Below are 18,143 nucleotides of genomic sequence, written 5' to 3' on the forward strand. Positions count from 1 at the left end.
CTGGGGTAATAACCCCCATCTGCCTCCGGGGTGACAGAAAGACTGTTTGTGTCAGGAAAGTGATAGGGGCAGATCTGGGGTATTAATCCCCATCTGCCCCCCCCAGGAAGGCCTGAAAGGCTGTTCCTATTTGTGTGTGGTGGTTGGGGGGATTGGCATGTCCATTGTGGACAGCCCTCACCCATCTTTTAGGGAAAAGAAAATCCCTTGTGTTTAGTGGGCTTTCTGCCCCCGAGGGGGGAGAAAGACTGTTCATGTCTAAAAGGAGTGGGGGCATTGGCATGCCCATTTTAGGTAGTCCCCACCCCTATAACTTAAAATAAATCCCTGGTGTCTTGTAGGCTTTCTGGCCCCCGGGGGGCAGATCGGGGGCTATTGCCTCATCTGCCCAGGGTTGGGCAGAAATACTGATTATGGCACATAAGTAAAGTAGGAGCAAAAGCTCTTGCCCAAGGGGTCGCTTCCCCCTCCCTGGTGTATAATGGGTTGATCCCCAGGCAGTAATCCACTAGGGATTCTCCCCTTTCCAATGATACGCCATCATCTGCTTAGGTGCTCGGGCTGAGATAGCCCCTGAGCACCTAGGCAGTGAAAGTGAAATGAGCCAATCAGCTCATTTCACTTTTATTTTCAGTGAATTGACGTCAGTGTGCGGTGCGTGCTGCTCATCATTTCACTGAAAACTAAAAATAACCTCTGGAGCTGGGAAAGCTCTCTCCCATCTCGTGGGGCTATTTGTTTTACAAAAACCAAGGGCTAGATGTAGCAAACATTTTTGCGATCACAAACTGCCCAATGGGCCGTTTGCGATCATAAAAATGCATTTTTGGCATGTAACAAGTCCAATTTGCGATTCGGTAACTTGTTACTGGAGCAGGAATAGCGATCTGACGCTTTCAGTTTCAAACACGTTTCCCAAAATGATTTACATTGGAGTGGGAATAGTAAATGTGAACCCTTCATTGACCAACACCTTTCCCAAAACTGTTTTTATTTAAATATAGTCTTCATTGATTTTTCCAAAACATACATATCAAATGAAGCATTGTAAATACACTATATACAGGTTCCTAAAAGCCAACAAACAATAACCTCATATAGTATGAAACAGCCCCTCCATCCCCGGTTCTGCCCTCACTTTATCCCTCCATCAAGATCATGTTCACCACTGTCTTCCCTTCCCCTCTCAGTCGTGGCTCAGAGCTGTTTGGCCCTTACAGTCATCTCTTAGTCCATTCTATGGGTCCTTTACTAGCGATGTCAAGGCCTGGTGTCCCAATATTCTGTCTCAATCTATTGGTCACCCCTCCCGCTACCAACCCTGGGTCATCTCCGGCCATACAGTCAAGGCAGTCTAGCTTCAGAGGGTCTATCAAGGCCACCAGCATGGCTGCCCAGACATGTAAATCATTCTTCAACTCTATCATATTTCCTAGTCTGTTTCTTGCTGAGCTCCTCAGCTATTGTCTGCTCTGAGATATTTTGCAACCAATCTTTATAGTTCTGTGGCTCTGGAGCAAGCCGTCATATTGCAAAGTGATGTTTGGCCAGCAGCAGCCCTAAGACTATACATTTCCAACTAAGTCTCATTCTCTTCGGCATCAGGAGGAGCACCAGCAGCACCTGTCGAATATTCAGTTGTGTCACCTATTAAGCCTCATTAAGCCCTTCCACTACCTCCTGCCAGAACGTTTTTCTGTTCTGAGTATCGCATGCAACAAATAAAAAGTCAGCCTCATCTTCCTAGCACCATGGACATTGCTCTGCCCTCACCAGATATATAATATGCACGTTTTTTGGGGTGAGGTACTATTGGTGCACATAGCTGTACTGAACCAACTTCCATCAGGCGTTTAAAGACATTTTCTGCACTCCCCCATGTATCTTTTCCCATTCTTTGGGTGTAAGTGGGTTAGACGTCCTTTCTCCCGATTTCTCCTGGACCCTAAGCAGTTGGATGGGGAGATCCTCCCTCAGAGTTCTGTATAATAGGGATATCAGTCTCTCTCATGCTCTGCATCACCGTCAGCTTGTGTGACTGGAACGGTACCTCTGGGAAGCCCAGTCATAATTCTTGTATCATTGCTGAGAGTTCTGCATCTTGCAGGTATTGTCCCATACCCAGAGCGAAAGTGTCTATGGTCCCTTGCCTGGTAATGAATTGTCCCTCTGGAATGAAGCCCCCAGAGTATTACATCCTCCCCTTATCCACCTCCCTACTGACATAACCTTTGCCATTTTTACAAACAGTTGTGGCAACCATAGGTGCATATTCGATGCATATGGGCCCCTTCTGATCACATGGTTAGCTGCACGTTTCCAGAGACTGCAAACTTGTTGCACCATGTATGGTGTGTCTGGTGGTACCCCTGCCCCTTTCAGGAGCAGAGAAGGCTGCCGTTCCGAACCATATGAGCCTCTCATGAGTGCTTTTTCTCCTCCGGGTCCAGCCAGTGGACCGTGCCTCGTAAGTGGGCTGCCACGTAATACCATTCAATATGAGGTAGCTCGACCCTTCCTGACACCAGGTCCACTTAAGGGTGGCAAGACTTATCCGCCTTCTCCTGTCAACCCATAGCAGCTTCAGTATAATTTTGTAAATGGCAGTAAAGTAGCGGGCTGAATTTCGAACAGGGTGTGGTGTACAAGTAACATGGTAACAATACCATTTTAACCAACACAACCCTACCCATCAGGGACAGTGGAAGGGTTTATCAGAATCTACCCATTGCTCCCAGCCCCTCCACCACTCATGCTATGTTGCTATGTTGAGGCTAGTAAATTCCTGTTCTGTGTGTGCAATTCTGATCCCTAAGTACTGCACAGATTCCATTTCCCAGGGAAGGCCAGTCGCCGACAAGACATCCCTCAGGGCTTGCGATATCGCCACCAGCGGGGAAAAGTTTTAATTTAGCCCTATTCGGCAGAGTCCCAAAATTTCCGCAAATTACTGCATTACCAGTAAAATGATGGTCTCCACATACTCCAGATGCCTGATACGGACCAGGGCATCATTGGCATAACGGGACATCACATGACACGTCTTCTCCACCTCAATTCTCCATGGGCCCATCACCCTTTGGAGCACACAAGCCATTGGCTCTATTGCCAAAGCAAACAGTAAGAGGGATGGGAGGACCCCTGCCGGGTCAGTGTAGAGGAGTCATACCCATTGTTTGAATCTTTCCCCCACTCCCACTCTATCCAGGGCCAACTAAAGGTAACTCCAGTCCACCAAATCGAGAGGTTGTTCAAAGTCCAGGAATGCCAGCGCATAGGTGTTATCCGCAAGGGGTGAGGCGTAGTATATATGGGAAAGGCAGCAGATTGCAAAGTGTGTTCCGCCCATAAATAAATCTGCATTGACCTGGTGTATCAGAGTTGGTAGGTAGCCCAGGAGCCGAGTAGCCAGGACCTTGCAGAGGATTTGGGGATCTATGTTTAACATACATATAGGGCAATAGGAGGAGGTCTCGGATGGGTCTTTGCCTGGTTTCAGGATCATTACTACAACCATCTCACACATCATGTTCGGGAGCCTATCCTTTGTGAGGGCTTAGTGGTATACCTCTTACAATTTGTCAGCAAAGGTGACCACATGCCTATGGTAGAAGTCGTCAAGCAGTCTGTCTCCACCAGGGGCTTTAGCCATTTTCAGGCCCCGTATGGCCGCCAATATTTCCTCTCTGGATATGGGTGCCTCCAGATCCTCTGACCACAGCCGAGGAAGTCCCACTACCTCCAGATACTGTCTCCCCCTGACCCCTAATTCGCTGGGCTGGGTTTGTAAATTGTAGGTAAGTGGAACACAAAGGATGTATTAATGAACTGTTGTGTACTGACTACTTTCCCTCGTTCATCCTGTATTGACATTAGTGGGGTACCCCGGGTAACCTGTTTAATCAATCTGGCCAGCAATATCCCCGCTTTGTCTCCCCTGCATACAGTTGTTGACGGTGCATCCTACTAACAAACTTTTCCAGTCTGCCCCAATCCTCCAGTAGTTCTCTTTTCACCTGTCTTCATTCCGGAAATTTATCTGGGGTGCCGGGAGGGCTTCCTGCAGTATTTGCAACCACACCTCTTGTCTGTCCAGACTTTAATCCAATAGTCTCTTGACACAATATGTAGATTTCAGACATTCTCCCTGTATCACTTTCATGACATGCCATTCTACTGCTCAGGTCCCTGTACTACCCTAATTGTCCTGGAAGTAATGGGTCACCGTATTGTCCACCGTGGCCACAAACACAAGATCTGACAGGACATCCACTCATAGACACCAAAGGGGGATCATCAGCCTAGTGGGCCCCAGCTAACAGACCACCATCAACAGGGAGTGATCAGAGATATATCTAGCCAGGTACATGACCTCCTGCACGTGCTGTGCCAGAGTAGCTGTGACAAAGCAGTAATCCAACCTACTAAAAGTCCCTGCCGCTGCATTACATCATGAATATGCCCTTCAGTCAGATGTCGCTCCCTCCAGATATCAACTAACCCACCCAACCATGGTGTTCTGCAGAGCCCTAGTCATTGAGGTGTTCCCCATACAGATTACCACTCAGGACACTACTGCAGTGTTCTGCTAGAATTGTGTCTGCCGTCATGAATTTGGCTACAGTGGTTCTTGCAAAAATCTCAGGCGATCAATGATAGGTGCATAGATGTTTATTTTGCACACCTCCCTCCCATTTAGAGCCCCATACAGGATCACAAATCTGTCCTCCACATCTAGTTTGTACCCCTTAGAGGAAAAAGGGACCCCCCCGGGCCACCCAGATCAGGGCTCTTCTAGCAAAACTAGAGTAGGAGGTGCAATATATTTGCCCTTGCCATTTTATATGTAATTGTGGCATGCAGTCCCACCAGACATGGGTTTCCCGCAGAAATGCGCTAGGTACCCCATATTTCTTCATATAGGCATGTACCCTATGTCTCTTTTCAATGCTGCCTGACCCCTTTCATTCCATATCAGCAGATGCATCCTATCTCCAGACATCCGGTTTGATAATCCCAGACTTTCCCAATCCCATCACAGTCACTCCCTACCCCAAATAGGGAGCTCCACATGATTAAAATGACTTCAAGCAAGGCTTAGGAACAGAAGAGCAAAACTATTCACCCTAGAAACAAAACAGTAACATAAAACAAAGTGTCCACAACACCCCCCTCGGGCAGCACATGCAAACCTCCTAACCCTGCAACCAGCAGGTTGAGAAACACCATCCACTGCCCCATAGCCCCCCTCTTGAAACAAGTACTGTGCAAGTGATTGCCATCCAGAGGGCACTGTGAGGCCAAAGGCACTCAAACTTCACCCTCCAACCAGTAATTAGGGCACATCTTTAGGTCTAATCTAGATTCATCACAAATAGGGGCACTCATGACTTTATCTAAGAATTATATTATACCAGGAAACATTGGACTTTGCAAGGTCTGGTGGGGGGTAGCGCTCCCACAAATATCACCCCAAACAAGTTTTCTGACTGTTCAGGTGATGAGTCACCTGTCTGCTATTTTACACAGATCAGCTCTTAGGAAAGGTACATCTATCGCTACAGAGTAAATTTTGGTTGCCTGTTCCTCTCATAAAACCTGTATTGCCGCCAGCAGATCAGTCATTGCCAGATTCAACACTGCCTTTACACCACGATTGCCCTCTCTGTAGTCCACTGGGCCTTTCACCTGGAGCACATGGGTGTTGTTTACTATCTTGTCGGCCTGAGCTGGCTTGGCATGTTTGTCTTTGCCCCTGGTGGCCTCTTGGTTGTATCTTGTGTCAAGCAACAACCACTTTGTCTGCCAGATGTGGCTAGCAGATGAATTGGTAGGGGCCTGACACTCTTTCACTTCAGGCCACTATTGATCCGGTCAGTAAATGGTGATTTGGTCCCACTGGATTCTTTCAGTCAGGGTGGCCAGCCTCCAGCCATGTCCTACGGGGCCAGAGGACCCACAGTCAGTTCTCTATATCCCGTCATGGGGTTGTCTTCCAATCAGCGTGAACAGTGGGTAACATAGGCCTAGTCCAGTCCTCTTTATCGCTCCACCCAGTTCTTCCTGGCTCATCTCCTCAGTTTTCCAGCAGTTCAGGTGCACTGGGCCAACTGTTGTCCCACTTCAGGTGTTATCAATGAGGATGCCAGTAGCGCCCCGGGGGCCAGTTTACATCTGTAGGAGGCTGGACTGGCTTGTAGTGAGTACCAAGGGGTACTTACACCTTGCACCAGGCCCAGGTATCCCTTATTAGTGTATAGGGTGTCTAGCAGCTTAGGCTGATAGATAATGGTAGCTTAGCAGAGCAGCTTAGGCTGAACTAGGAGACGAGTGAAGCTCCTACAGTACCACTAGTGTCATATGCACAATATCATAAGAAAACACAATACACAGATATACTAAAAATAAAGGTACTTTATTTTTATGACAATATGCCAAAGTATCTGAGTGAGTACCCTCAGTATGAGGATAGCAAATATACACAAGATATATGTACACAATTCCAAAAATATGCAGTATAGTATTAGAAAACAGTGCAAACAATGTATAGTTACAATAGGATGCAATGGGGACATATAGGGATAGGGGCAACACAAACCATATACTCCAAAAGTGGAATGCGAACCACAAATGGACCCCAAGCCTATGTGACCTTGTAGAGGGTCGCTGGGACTGTAAGAAAACAGTGAGGCTTAGAAAAATAGCCCAGCCCAAGACCCTGAAAAGTGAGTGCAAAGTGCACTAAAGTTCCCCAAAGAGCACAGAAGTCGTGATAGGGGAATTCTGCAGGAAAGACCAAAACCAGCAATGCAACAACGATGGATTTCCAGACGAGGGTACCTGTGGAACAAGGGGACCAAGTCCAAAAGTCATGATCAAGTCGAGAGTGGGCAGATGCCCAGGAAATGCCAGCTGTGAGTGCAAAGAAGCTGCTACTAGGCAGTAGAAGCTGAGGATTCTGCAGGAACAACAAGGGCTATAAACTTCCCCTTTGGAGGATGGATGTCCCACGCCGTGGAGAGTCGTGCAGAAGTGTTTTCCTGAAGAAAGATCGCAAACAAGCCTTGCTAGCTGCAAGTCATGCGGTTAGGGTTTTTGGATGCTGCTGTAGCCCAGGAGGGACCAGGATATCGCCAATTGTGTCAAGGGACAGAGGGGGAGCCCAGCAAGACAAGGAGCCCTCTCAAAAGCAGGCAGCACCTGCAGAAGTGCCAGAACAGGCACTACAAAGTGGAGTGAAATGGTGCTCACCCGAAGTTGCACAAAGGAGTCCCACGCCGCCGGAGGACAACTCAGGAGGTCGTGCAATGCAGGTTAGAGTGCCGTGGACCCAGGCTTGGCTGTGCACAAAGGATTCCCTCGGAAAGTGCACAGGAGCCGGAGTAGTTGCAAAAGACGCGGTTCCCAGCAATGCAGTCTGGCGTAGGGAGGCAAGGACTTACCTCCACCAAACTTGGACTGAAGAGTCACTGGACGAGTCACTTGGACAGAGTTGCTGGATTCAAGGGACCTCGCTCGTTGTGCTGAGAGGAGACCCAGGGGACCGGTGATGCAGTTCTTTGGTGCCTGCGGTTGCAGGGGGAAGATTCCGTCGACCCACAGGAGATTTCTTCGGAGCTTCTAGTGCAGAGAGGAGGCAGACTAACCCGACAGCATGCACCACCAGGAAAACAGTTGAGAAGGTGGCAGGATCAGCGTTACAGAGTTGCAGTAGTCATCTTCGCTACTTTGTTGCAGTTTTGCATGCTTCCGGCGTGGTCAGCAGTCGATTCCTTGGCAGAAGGTGAAGAGAGAGATGCAGAGGAACTCTGATGAGCTCTTGCATTCGTTATCTAAGGAAATTCCCAAAGCAGAGACCCTAAATAGCCAGAAAAGAGGGTTTGGCTACTTAGGAGAGAAGATAGGCTAGCAACACCTGAAGGAGCCTATCAGAAGGAGTCTCTGACATCACCTGCTGGCCCTGGCCACTCAGAGCAGTCCAGTGTGCCAGCAGCACCTCTGTTTCCAAGATGGCAGAGGTCTGGAGCACACTGGAGGAGCTCTGGGCACCTCCCAGGGGAGGTGCAGGTCAGGGGAGTGGTCACTCCCCTTTCCTTTGTCCAGTTTCGTGCCAGAGCAGGGCTGAGGGGTCCCTGAACCGGTGTAGACTGGCTTATGCAGAAATGGGCACCATGTGTGCCAATGAAAGCATTTCCAGAGGCTGGGGGAGGCTACTCCTCCCCTGCCTTAACACCATTTTCCAAAGGGAGAGGGTGTAACACCCTCTCTCTGAAGAAGTCCTTTGTTCTGCCTTCCTGGGCCAAGCCTGGCTGGACCCCAGGAGGGCAGAAACCTGTCTGAGGGGTTGGCAGCAGCAGCAGCTGCAGTGAAACCCCTGAAAAGGCAGTTTGGCAGTACCCGGGTCTGTGCTAGAGACCCGTGGGATCATGGGATTGTGCCAACAATGCCAGGAAGGCATAGAGGGGGCAATTCCATGATCTTAGAGATGTTACATGGCCATATTCGGAGTTACAATTGTGAAGCTACACATAGGTAGTGACCTATATGTAGTGCACATGTGTAATGGTGTCCCCGCACTCACAAAGTCCGGGGAATTGGCCCTGAACAATGTGGGGGCACCTTGGCTAGTGCCAGAGTGCCCACACACTAAGTAACTTAGCACCCAACCTTTACCAGGTAAAGGTTAGACATATAGGTGACTTATAAGTTACTTAAGTGCAGTGTAAAATGGCTGTGAAATAACGTGGACGTTATTTCACTCAGGCTGCAGTGGCAGGCCTGTGTAAGAATTGTCAGAGCTCCCTATGGGTGGCAAAAGAAATGCTGCAGCCCATAGGGATCTCCTGGAACCCCAATACCCTGGGTACCTCAGTACCATATACTAGGGAATTATAAGGGTGTTCCAGTATGCCAATGTAAATTGGTAAAATTGGTCACTAGCCTGTTAGTGACAATTTGAAAGAAATGAGAGAGCATAACCACTGAGTTTCTGATTAGCAGAGCCTCAGTGAGACAGTTAGTCATAACACAGGTAACACATACAGGGCACACTTATGAGCACTGGGGCCCTGGCTGGCAGGGTCCCAGTGACACATACAACTAAAACAACATATATACAGTGAAATATGGGGGTAACATGCCAGGCAAGATGGTACTTTCCTACACAATCCCTTTTTCCAGGCTAATTACAAGTCGTCTTAAAAACCTGGTTGTTTTAACACTTGCACTCTTTGCCTATCTGAAGGAGTTTTTCGCCTCAAAGCGCTGGGAAGCCTGAGGGCAGCTATGCGCTATATAAATCACACATAACATAACATAACATAACATAACATAACATAACATAACAGCTGCCCAGGACAGGATCTTTTGGTCAGACGGCTTGCTCCCTTTCCAGCTCTTGCCTCCTGGGGATATCTGCTACATGCCTCACAGGCTCGGAATCTCATCTGTGATGGCAGCCCATTCTCGGGTAGTCCAGCCATCCTTTCAGTCAGAAATCTACTCTTATCTCACTCACAGTCCCCCTATGTGACATTTAGGAGGTGATTCCTGTGTCACCTACTAGGAATGCTGCAGGATAATGGCAGTATTTCACGTTTGGCAGAAGTAACTCCGCTCAGCATGTCTAACCAGCCATCTTGTTTGGCTATGCCCCCTTCCCAAAACTGTTTAGATTGGAGTGGGGATAATGAATTGCCATTCCTGGCATACCTGCCAGTGTGGTGTATGTGCTATCTGGGTTACTAACAGTCCCATAAAGGGATCAAGGACAAAGTGGTAATTCAAACCCAATTTTCATTTTTTAGAAGAACACACACAAATACTGTACTAAGAAAAGATCTTTACATGTTTAACATCCTCGTCCTATTGCTTAGTTTGAGTAGTAACTACAAAGAAGATCATTAAAGCAGCACTAATGCATGTTACTAACAGCAAGAATAATATGAACATTTCTAACATGATTTCTAACATGATTGGAATGTTCCTAGCAGCATGACATCCTAGTGGATACTTCTATGTACTATACTGTGAGAGCATGGAATAGGTAACTATCCTCTAGTATTTTTGGGACTCAACGCACTGTATACCTGTTCATAGCAGACCAGATGTTTTTCTAAGACTTCAGCTGGGAGAGAGTGTTCCTTCTGAACACGTCAATTGGGCTCAACTCCTTTTCTCCGTATCAGCTCTCAGCACAGGAATGGATGCTGGGGCTTCTGCCAAGACCTCTTGCAACAACCTGGGACGAAGACTTCGTCAGTGGTCAATTCACGAGGCTTATATAGGGCTGACCACTGACATTTATCCCACCTCAAGGGACTTTCCATTAATCTGAGACATAACCGAAATAAATCAAAATGATGAAAATACATCAATTCAGACTACATGTTTTTCCTGCACATCAACTGTTAGATCTTGAAATGTATATATCATAGAGTTTGTTGGTGAGTTGTGTCACTGTATGTGTTAGCAAAGTCATTGTTTAGATGAATGTACACTTTCAAGAGCTCTACCAAAAATAATGACATGTTGCATGTGGGCCGAAGGTAGACAAGCTAACTTAAAATGCTCAACATATAGGGGGTGATTCTGACCGCGGCGGACGGCGGTCGCCGCCCGCCAAGCGGTTCCCGGCGAAAGACCGCTCCGCGGTCAAAAGACCGCGGCGGTCATTCTGGCTTTCCCACTGGGCTGGCGGGCGACCGCCGAAAGTCCGCCCGCCAGCCCAGCGGGAAACACCCTTCCCACGAGGAAGCCGGCTCAGAATGGAGCCGGCGGAGTGGGAAGGTGCGACGGGTGCAGTTGCACCCGTCGCGAATTTCAGTGTCTGCAAAGCAGACACTGAAATTCTTTGTGGGGCCCTCTTATGGGGGCCCCTGCAGTGCCCATGCCATTGGCATGGGCACTGCAGGGGCCCCCAGGGGCCCCACGACACCCCATACAGCCATCCTGTTCCTGGCGGGAGAACCGCCAGGAACAGGATGGCGGTATGGGCTGTCAGAATCCCCATGGCGGATTCCCATGGGAAGCGGAAAGTCGGCGGTACACCGCCGGCTTTCCGATTCTGGCCGCGGCTGTACCGCCGCGGTCAGAATGCCCGGCGGAGCACCGCCAGCCTTTTGGCGGTGCTACCGCCAACCTCCGCCATGGCGGTAATTACCGCCAGGGTCAGAATGACCCCCATAGTTTGGCTTTGGGAGTTTATGACATCCTCGGCTTGTATATCTGAGTATGACATATCTGAATTCATATTTATTAAGTCATTTTAGCAATTCTGTTTGATATGAATAGCCTAAATAGAACTAATGAGGACTAACTAAATCCCATGCTCTTAAAACTGAAATTTGAGACTTCATATCTAAAATACACTAAGAAACTTAGCATATTATAAATATATGTAGAATAACATAAAATGATGATGTAAACTTTGCACAAATGCTTTCTATCTAGCCCTCCATGTTTCAAGCAGTAATACGAAACATTGTATCATGAAAAAGACATTATCACATCAGAAAGTGAGTATAGAGGTGAGTTTTGGCAATTAAATAGACAAGGCATGATTTTTGAATATAGGGTATGGGACACATACTGTGGCTTGGCTAAAATGGGAAAAAAGGATAATATAGTCTGATTACAGTCCTTTATCTTTTTTCTTTAAGGGGATTTGTGGCACTGACTTTTTTCACTTGACACTGTATTGTATCCATTTTTTTGTCAGTTTGTTGGACAACTACACCTAGATGTTGTGGTTCCAAAGCACTCAGAGATGGTGAGAGTGCCTCAAGTAGTGGCTCAGGTGACTTAGGTGGTGTGAGCTATTCTTCAGGAAACTTGTTAAAGGGCGAAGCCGGTCCATCAAAGCGAGCATTTCAAAGCATAGACACATACGTTGTTGGGCAATTTTTCTAGTGTGACTGTAACAATTGCAGGAGCATTTAAATGTCTAGTAAGGCCACTGGGGGCTGCTCTAGATGATGTTACAAGATGATTTCAGTTGTATAATTCATACACCAAAAGATGGGATTCACTTGTAGAGCATCTATTTTTTGTTAAACTTTCTTTATTGGCATTTTGTGGCACAATATGATATGCAGTTCCAAGGTACAAATGGGATGGCATATCTCACAGTGCGTTTCGGCCGCCCTATCAGTCCCTGAGCACGACTTACTTGTAGAGAGGCAGACATTATATAGCACATGATCCCACCTTGAAATAGCATGAGAGCTCAAATATCATATAACTATTGTAAACATGAAAAACAAAACATAACGACATAACTGTGTGTTCTATCTCACTCAGCGCGGTCAACAAGCTCCGGGATGCAGCATCCAGGGAATCGCTTCACTGTCCCCGGGTGCACCATAGTCAACCGTGCCCTGCTATCTTCCCAGTGATACTGCCTCCTACACATGAAAGAGATGCAGAGCTCTGAGGCATGGGCTACAGTCTGTAAGAGGTAATCCTCTGGAGAGAAACCGCACCAGGGGGTCCCAAATATAGTCAAAGCTTCTCCTTGAATCGGCCATTTTATCTGTTAAACGTTCCATGGCAAGGCTGTGCCATAATCTAGTGTACCACAATGCTATAGGAGGTGGCTCCGTGTTTTTCCAGAATGACGCTAAAGCCGTCTTCACAGCCCCCAATGCTAACCACATAATGGAGCGGTCTCAAAGAGTTGGATGCTGCAGTTCTGGGGCATGCAGGCCCAGCAGGATGTGTGCTGGAGATGTCGGGATGGGGTAACCCAGGATCTCTTTTAAGTGTGACAGAATTTCCTCCCAATAGGGGTGAATAGTAGGGCAATCTCACCAGATATGTCGGAAATCACCCAGCATACCACATCCCCGTCAGCACCTACTGGACACCTGGGGATGTCTTTTTTAAAAGTTTTTCTGGGTAGAGGTACCAATTGTAGAGTAGTTTATAGTATGCTTCTCTAGCCCTCATTGAACGATTATATTTAGTTATATTGTGAAACAGTTGGTTCCAGTGTCCCTCCTCTACTGTCAAGCACAACACCTACCCCAAAAAAGAGATATGCCAAGGGGCAAACGTGCGTTGCGGCGAAGTCAGTAGTTTATACAGTGTGGAGATGCTACCTTTCTCTACCCTTCCTTGTTGGACAAACTTCTCAATTGGAAGAAGATCCCTGGTGGCCACCAGTCGCATGTGAGGCTGAGTAACCCAATGTTTCAATTGAGTGTAATGGAAGTGTTCGGATTGGGTTAGTTAAAAGTCTCTGCAACAGTTTTCAAACATGCGTATATTTTCCCTATGATACAGATCTGTGATCCGCAGACACCCTCCCTCCATCTATCAAATGGTCCTGGCGTCATTCCCGGGGGGAAGGCCATATTATAATGAATGGAGGTATGCGGTGAAGGAAAAGTTATCACCTCGTAAGTTCTTGTCACTGTGTCCCACACTTTAAGGGTGGTAGCCGTAGTGGTACTGAGGTAAGCATTCTTTGGTCGCTCCCATCTGGGTTTCCACAGTACGTCCCATATTGTCCGTCCCGTCACTGCCCTGTCCATGTGCACCCACAACTTGTCCGATTCACGGAGTGACCACTCAGCGCTGATACAGAGTTGGGCCGCTCTATTGTACAATAGGAGATCTGGTAGTGCCAAAACTCCCCTGTCTCGGGAGCACGTAAGCAATGTATTGGAAAGTCTTGCCCTAGTACCTTGCCTTATAAACCGGGTGATCATTGTATGGGCCTCTATAAAAATGTCAGGAATTTCAATGGGCAGGGAGTACCGTCATCTTAATGGTGTTGATATAGCTCAGCCAAGTAAGCCAAAGGGACGACCATCTCTTAAAGTCTGTTCGCAGGGTCTTGAGGAGGCGCCGATGTTGGCTTTGAACAGGTCAGCGACCCTAGGGGTGAGTTTGACGCCTAAGTACGTAGTTTCCTTTTTGGCCCAAACAAATGGAGTTTCGAATGCGATCCCCGATCTCAGATATGGGCATTGTCAAATTGAGGATATATGATTTCCCTTTGTTCACCTTAAAGCCTGCTTATAAAGAGCGAGCTCCTCCTGAATTGTCAGTAGGGTCGTGCAAGGCTCAGTAACAGAGCAAAATGTTGTCCGCAAACAATTCAATTTTATGCTGGTCGGGACCTGTCAAAAGCCTTCTCGGCATCTAGTGCCAGTTGCAATGCTGGTACCTGTTTTTTTGTCACTTTTCCATCAGATGAATGACTCATCCCAGGTTATTGTGCATTTGGCGGCTCTTGATGAAGTCCGATTGGTCAGGATGAATCAAGTCCGGCAGCACCTCCTCAAGTCTCCTGGCTAGGAGTTTAGAGTATAATTTTGCGTCAAGATTGAGTAGGGTAGTAGGCCTGTAGGAGGCACAGAGCTGAGGATCCTTCCCCACCTTGGGGATGAGTATGATAAGGGCATCTCCCATGGTGACGGACAGTGTACGATCCGTTCTCACATAATTGAACAAGTCATTGAGGTGCTGTTAGCTCTGCACTAAAGGATTTGTAGAAATGGACATTAAACCCATCTGGACCCGGCTCTTTGTGTAGAGGAAGAGAGTCAATAGCTACCTGCACTTCATCCATTGTGAAAGGAGCTGTCAGGAAGTCATTGGTATCCCAGGATACCTGCGGAAGGTTTGTTTGTTGTAGGGAAATGTCTTGAGTAAGGGTGTGCGGTCTTTCCAACTTTTATAGTCGGATATAAAAATCTCTAAAGGCTCAAGCTTTCTCCTTGTCTGAATAGTGTTCCCCTGACTCATCACGTATTTGTGCTATATAGTCCTTAGCTTGTGTGGCGCGTAGTTCCCTTGCCAGTAGTGTGCCTATTTTATTCCCCTTTTCATAATGAGTTTTCTTAAGTCTCAGGAAAGCAATTTCTGCTCTATTTGTGTATATGGATTGCAATTTTCCTTCAATGGAGGTCACCATTTTCCGGGACTGCCAAGTGGGGGAGTGTTTATGGGCCCTTTTCCGCTACCTTCAGTTAGTTTTCTAAAACCTGTCTTTCTTGGGTCTTTAAATGGTGTAACAAAGTTGCTAATGAAATGCATTTAACCCTAATGACTGCCTTGAATGCATCCCAATTAGTGGGGGGGGAGTGTCTGCTGTAATATTATTCTGGAAATCTAATAACCCTCCGCAAATCGTCTCGGATCGTTGGGTCACCGGTTAAAATGTTTGGGAAATACCATCATCTGAATTTCGAGCGTGAGATGGGCCAATCCAGACCCATATCCACCAGGGCATGATCAAATATGATAATTGGGTGGATAGTTGCCGATCTAAGAGCCTGTCGAAGGGGTCTACTCATAAATATATCATCTATCCTTAAGTAGGATCTGTGAGAGTGGGAGAAAAAGGTATAGTCCCTTACCACGGGGTTAAGTGTACGCCAGGTGTCAAAGAGACCTAACCTGTTGAGGGCGGTTTTAACTGATTTTGCAAAGGAACGTGTTTGCGTTCTCTGGGGGTGAGTTGTGTCCTGAGTGGTGTCCCATATCATGTTGAAATCACCCATTAATAGAATCTCCCCCTCGGCGAAGCCCTCCAACCCACCCAAGAAACCCAAAAGAAACTGCGTTTGTCCAGTGTTCGGGGCATATAGAGTGGCCACCGTACAGGCCCTCCCTCCAAGATTGCCCTTGACCATTAAGAATCTGCCATCTTTGTCTTGTTTCATGCCCGAAATCAGAAAGTGGATGGATCTGTGGAACATCAGGGCAACACCACAATGCTTTGTTGTCGCTGAAGCGGTGTATATCTGCAGGTAATGTTTGTGGTGCAGTCGATGTCCCTCCCCTCTCTTGAGATGCATTTCTTGCAGGGCAACAATATCATAATGATGATCATCAAAGAACTTTTCCAACTGCGACTGCTTATTAGGTGAGTTCAACCCCTTAACATTCCATGATAGGAATTCTAACATCCTGCCGACCTGACCGTTACCATCTCACCTGAGCAGCACCTCCTCCTGGTTGTCCCCCCACCCGTACCCCTTCCCACAGGCCCCCGGAGACATCATGCCCCTCCCAGACAGCCTGCCCACGCCAAGTAAGGACAACAAACAGTAACAAAAAAGATAAAAAACATCAGAACAAAGGTAAACACGTAAACGCAATGTTGCTGGTTCTCAAACCTCCCTGCGGTGTTCTTGGAGGGAAGTGAGTATCCATCCACTATCGTCCCAAACAGAGACCTCCTATGGAACCAATAATAGCGTCAAATGTGAGGCCCTCCACTATTTCTTGTCCGTGGTGTGAAAAGGAGAACGTTTTAACTATTTGTCTTGCGTTCCTACATGTCTCCAATCGTATTTTCTTGGGCTCCCTTCATTGGGGCTCCCTCCCCCCCAGACTCATTAAGAGGTCCTGTGTGACTTCTGCTCAAATTTCTCGCTTAGCCCGTAGCTTGTCTTGCTCATGGTCTCGGCCAGGTGGAATGCTTTATTTCTTGGGAGTCTTTTTCCCCCTCCTCAGTGGCTTCCACTGATCCGTGGAGGTAGAAGGGTCCTCCTGTCGCTGTGTTCCTCCTGGTGCCTTGGTCAATTGTTCTGCACCTTTCTCCTGTAGACCCAGCGAGACTGCTGCCTCCTCGTTTTCTATGAAGTGCTATGACCTGTTTTTAAGCTCAAAGGCCAAGCCAAATGGGAATGTCCATCTGTACCTAACATTTTTCTTTCGCAGTACCTCTGTAATTGGTCGAAATTGCAGCCAACGGGTCAGTGTTGCTGGAGCAATGTCCTGGAAAAATGCGCATTTTGCCCCCTGGAAGGACAGGTAGTCCCGCTGTCTCACCTGCTGGAGGATGCGTTCCTTTACTTTGAATAAGCTCAGTTTCACAAGGATGTCGCTAAGCTACTTCCCCTCGCTGGCAGAGCGGTTCCTCACCCTATGGACCCGCTCCACCTGTACTTCTGGATGATCATTACCCAGGAGGGTTGAAAAGAGACCCACCGCGAAGGCCTCCAGATCCGCTCCCGCCAGTAACCCCCACCACGGCTCACCTCAACCCCCAGCACTCCGTACAACTTCACCGGGGCATCGCAAGTGTTGAAGCCCCACCAAGACACTGCCCTCTACGTGTCCATGAGGGGTTTGAGCAGAGCCTCCGGGAATCACATCCGGACGGCCATGTTGGTTGGCCCCGCCCCCCTAGAGCATCTACTTTGAGAAAGGACAAAATCTACCTCTCACTGAGGTCCGAAAGGCACTTAAGTCCTAAGTAGTGCACTAGTGTTTCTTGGCTTTTTTCTTCACATCAGCATCAGAAGGAAGATGACAACACCACAGCAGATTAGTAGAGGAATAGTGAGGAACCCTCCAAAAAGACTTGAGAACAAGGAGTGAAAGGCAATGGAATCAATCTGAACACAGATTTGAATCCAGTCACCAGAACAGATCCGATGTACTTGGAAAAATACACAATACAAGTTGTACTGGGCACATTAAAAATAATTGTGTGTATGATTTCAATAAACTGAATTGGGTGCTGTTTTTGCAACAGCCTCTGTATCTCTGCAGCAGTACTGGCTGTCTGCAAGTTACAGGTCTCTGCCACAGAAGTCAAAGGGACCTTCTTTTGTAATAAAACTGTAACAAATGTACCAGTTTTGTCAAAAAGCGTGCCTTTTATATTGATTCCAGACAAAGGAAAATCTTTGATTACATGTTGAGGTGGTGGGTACAAGGTTCTTCCACAACACTGTATTGTTTTAGAAACCATAATCACATAAAGTTGGATGGGTTCCAACCCTGCAGCATCTGATTTTGATTAACATTAAATACAAAACAGAATTGCACAGTGGTGAGTGACCAAGAGGATTTCTGTAGCTGGAAACACTGATTAACACAGGGTCATCTTCATTTAAGCAAATGTACAAGAAATTCATTTTCCTGAAATGAAATAAATATATTTGATCATATCAGCGAAGTGACTTATATATATGGGAATCATAAAAACGGAAAGTACTAATTGGATGGGAAATAACTTCATGTATTAGTCATGTTACAGGTGGATTTTCACCAACAGAGAATGGGGTTTCTTCAGTTTGCTCAATAAAAGGTGCAGGTGAATTCTTTTTAGCCATTGTCTTCTGTATTAACGTTAAGTGGTAGGACTCAAAATACGGCTGTTTCTTTAAGAAGTTGTC

The sequence above is a fragment of the Pleurodeles waltl genome, chromosome 3_1 (assembly GCF_031143425.1).
Source record: "Pleurodeles waltl isolate 20211129_DDA chromosome 3_1, aPleWal1.hap1.20221129, whole genome shotgun sequence".
Classification (NCBI taxonomy): domain Eukaryota; kingdom Metazoa; phylum Chordata; class Amphibia; order Caudata; family Salamandridae; genus Pleurodeles; species Pleurodeles waltl.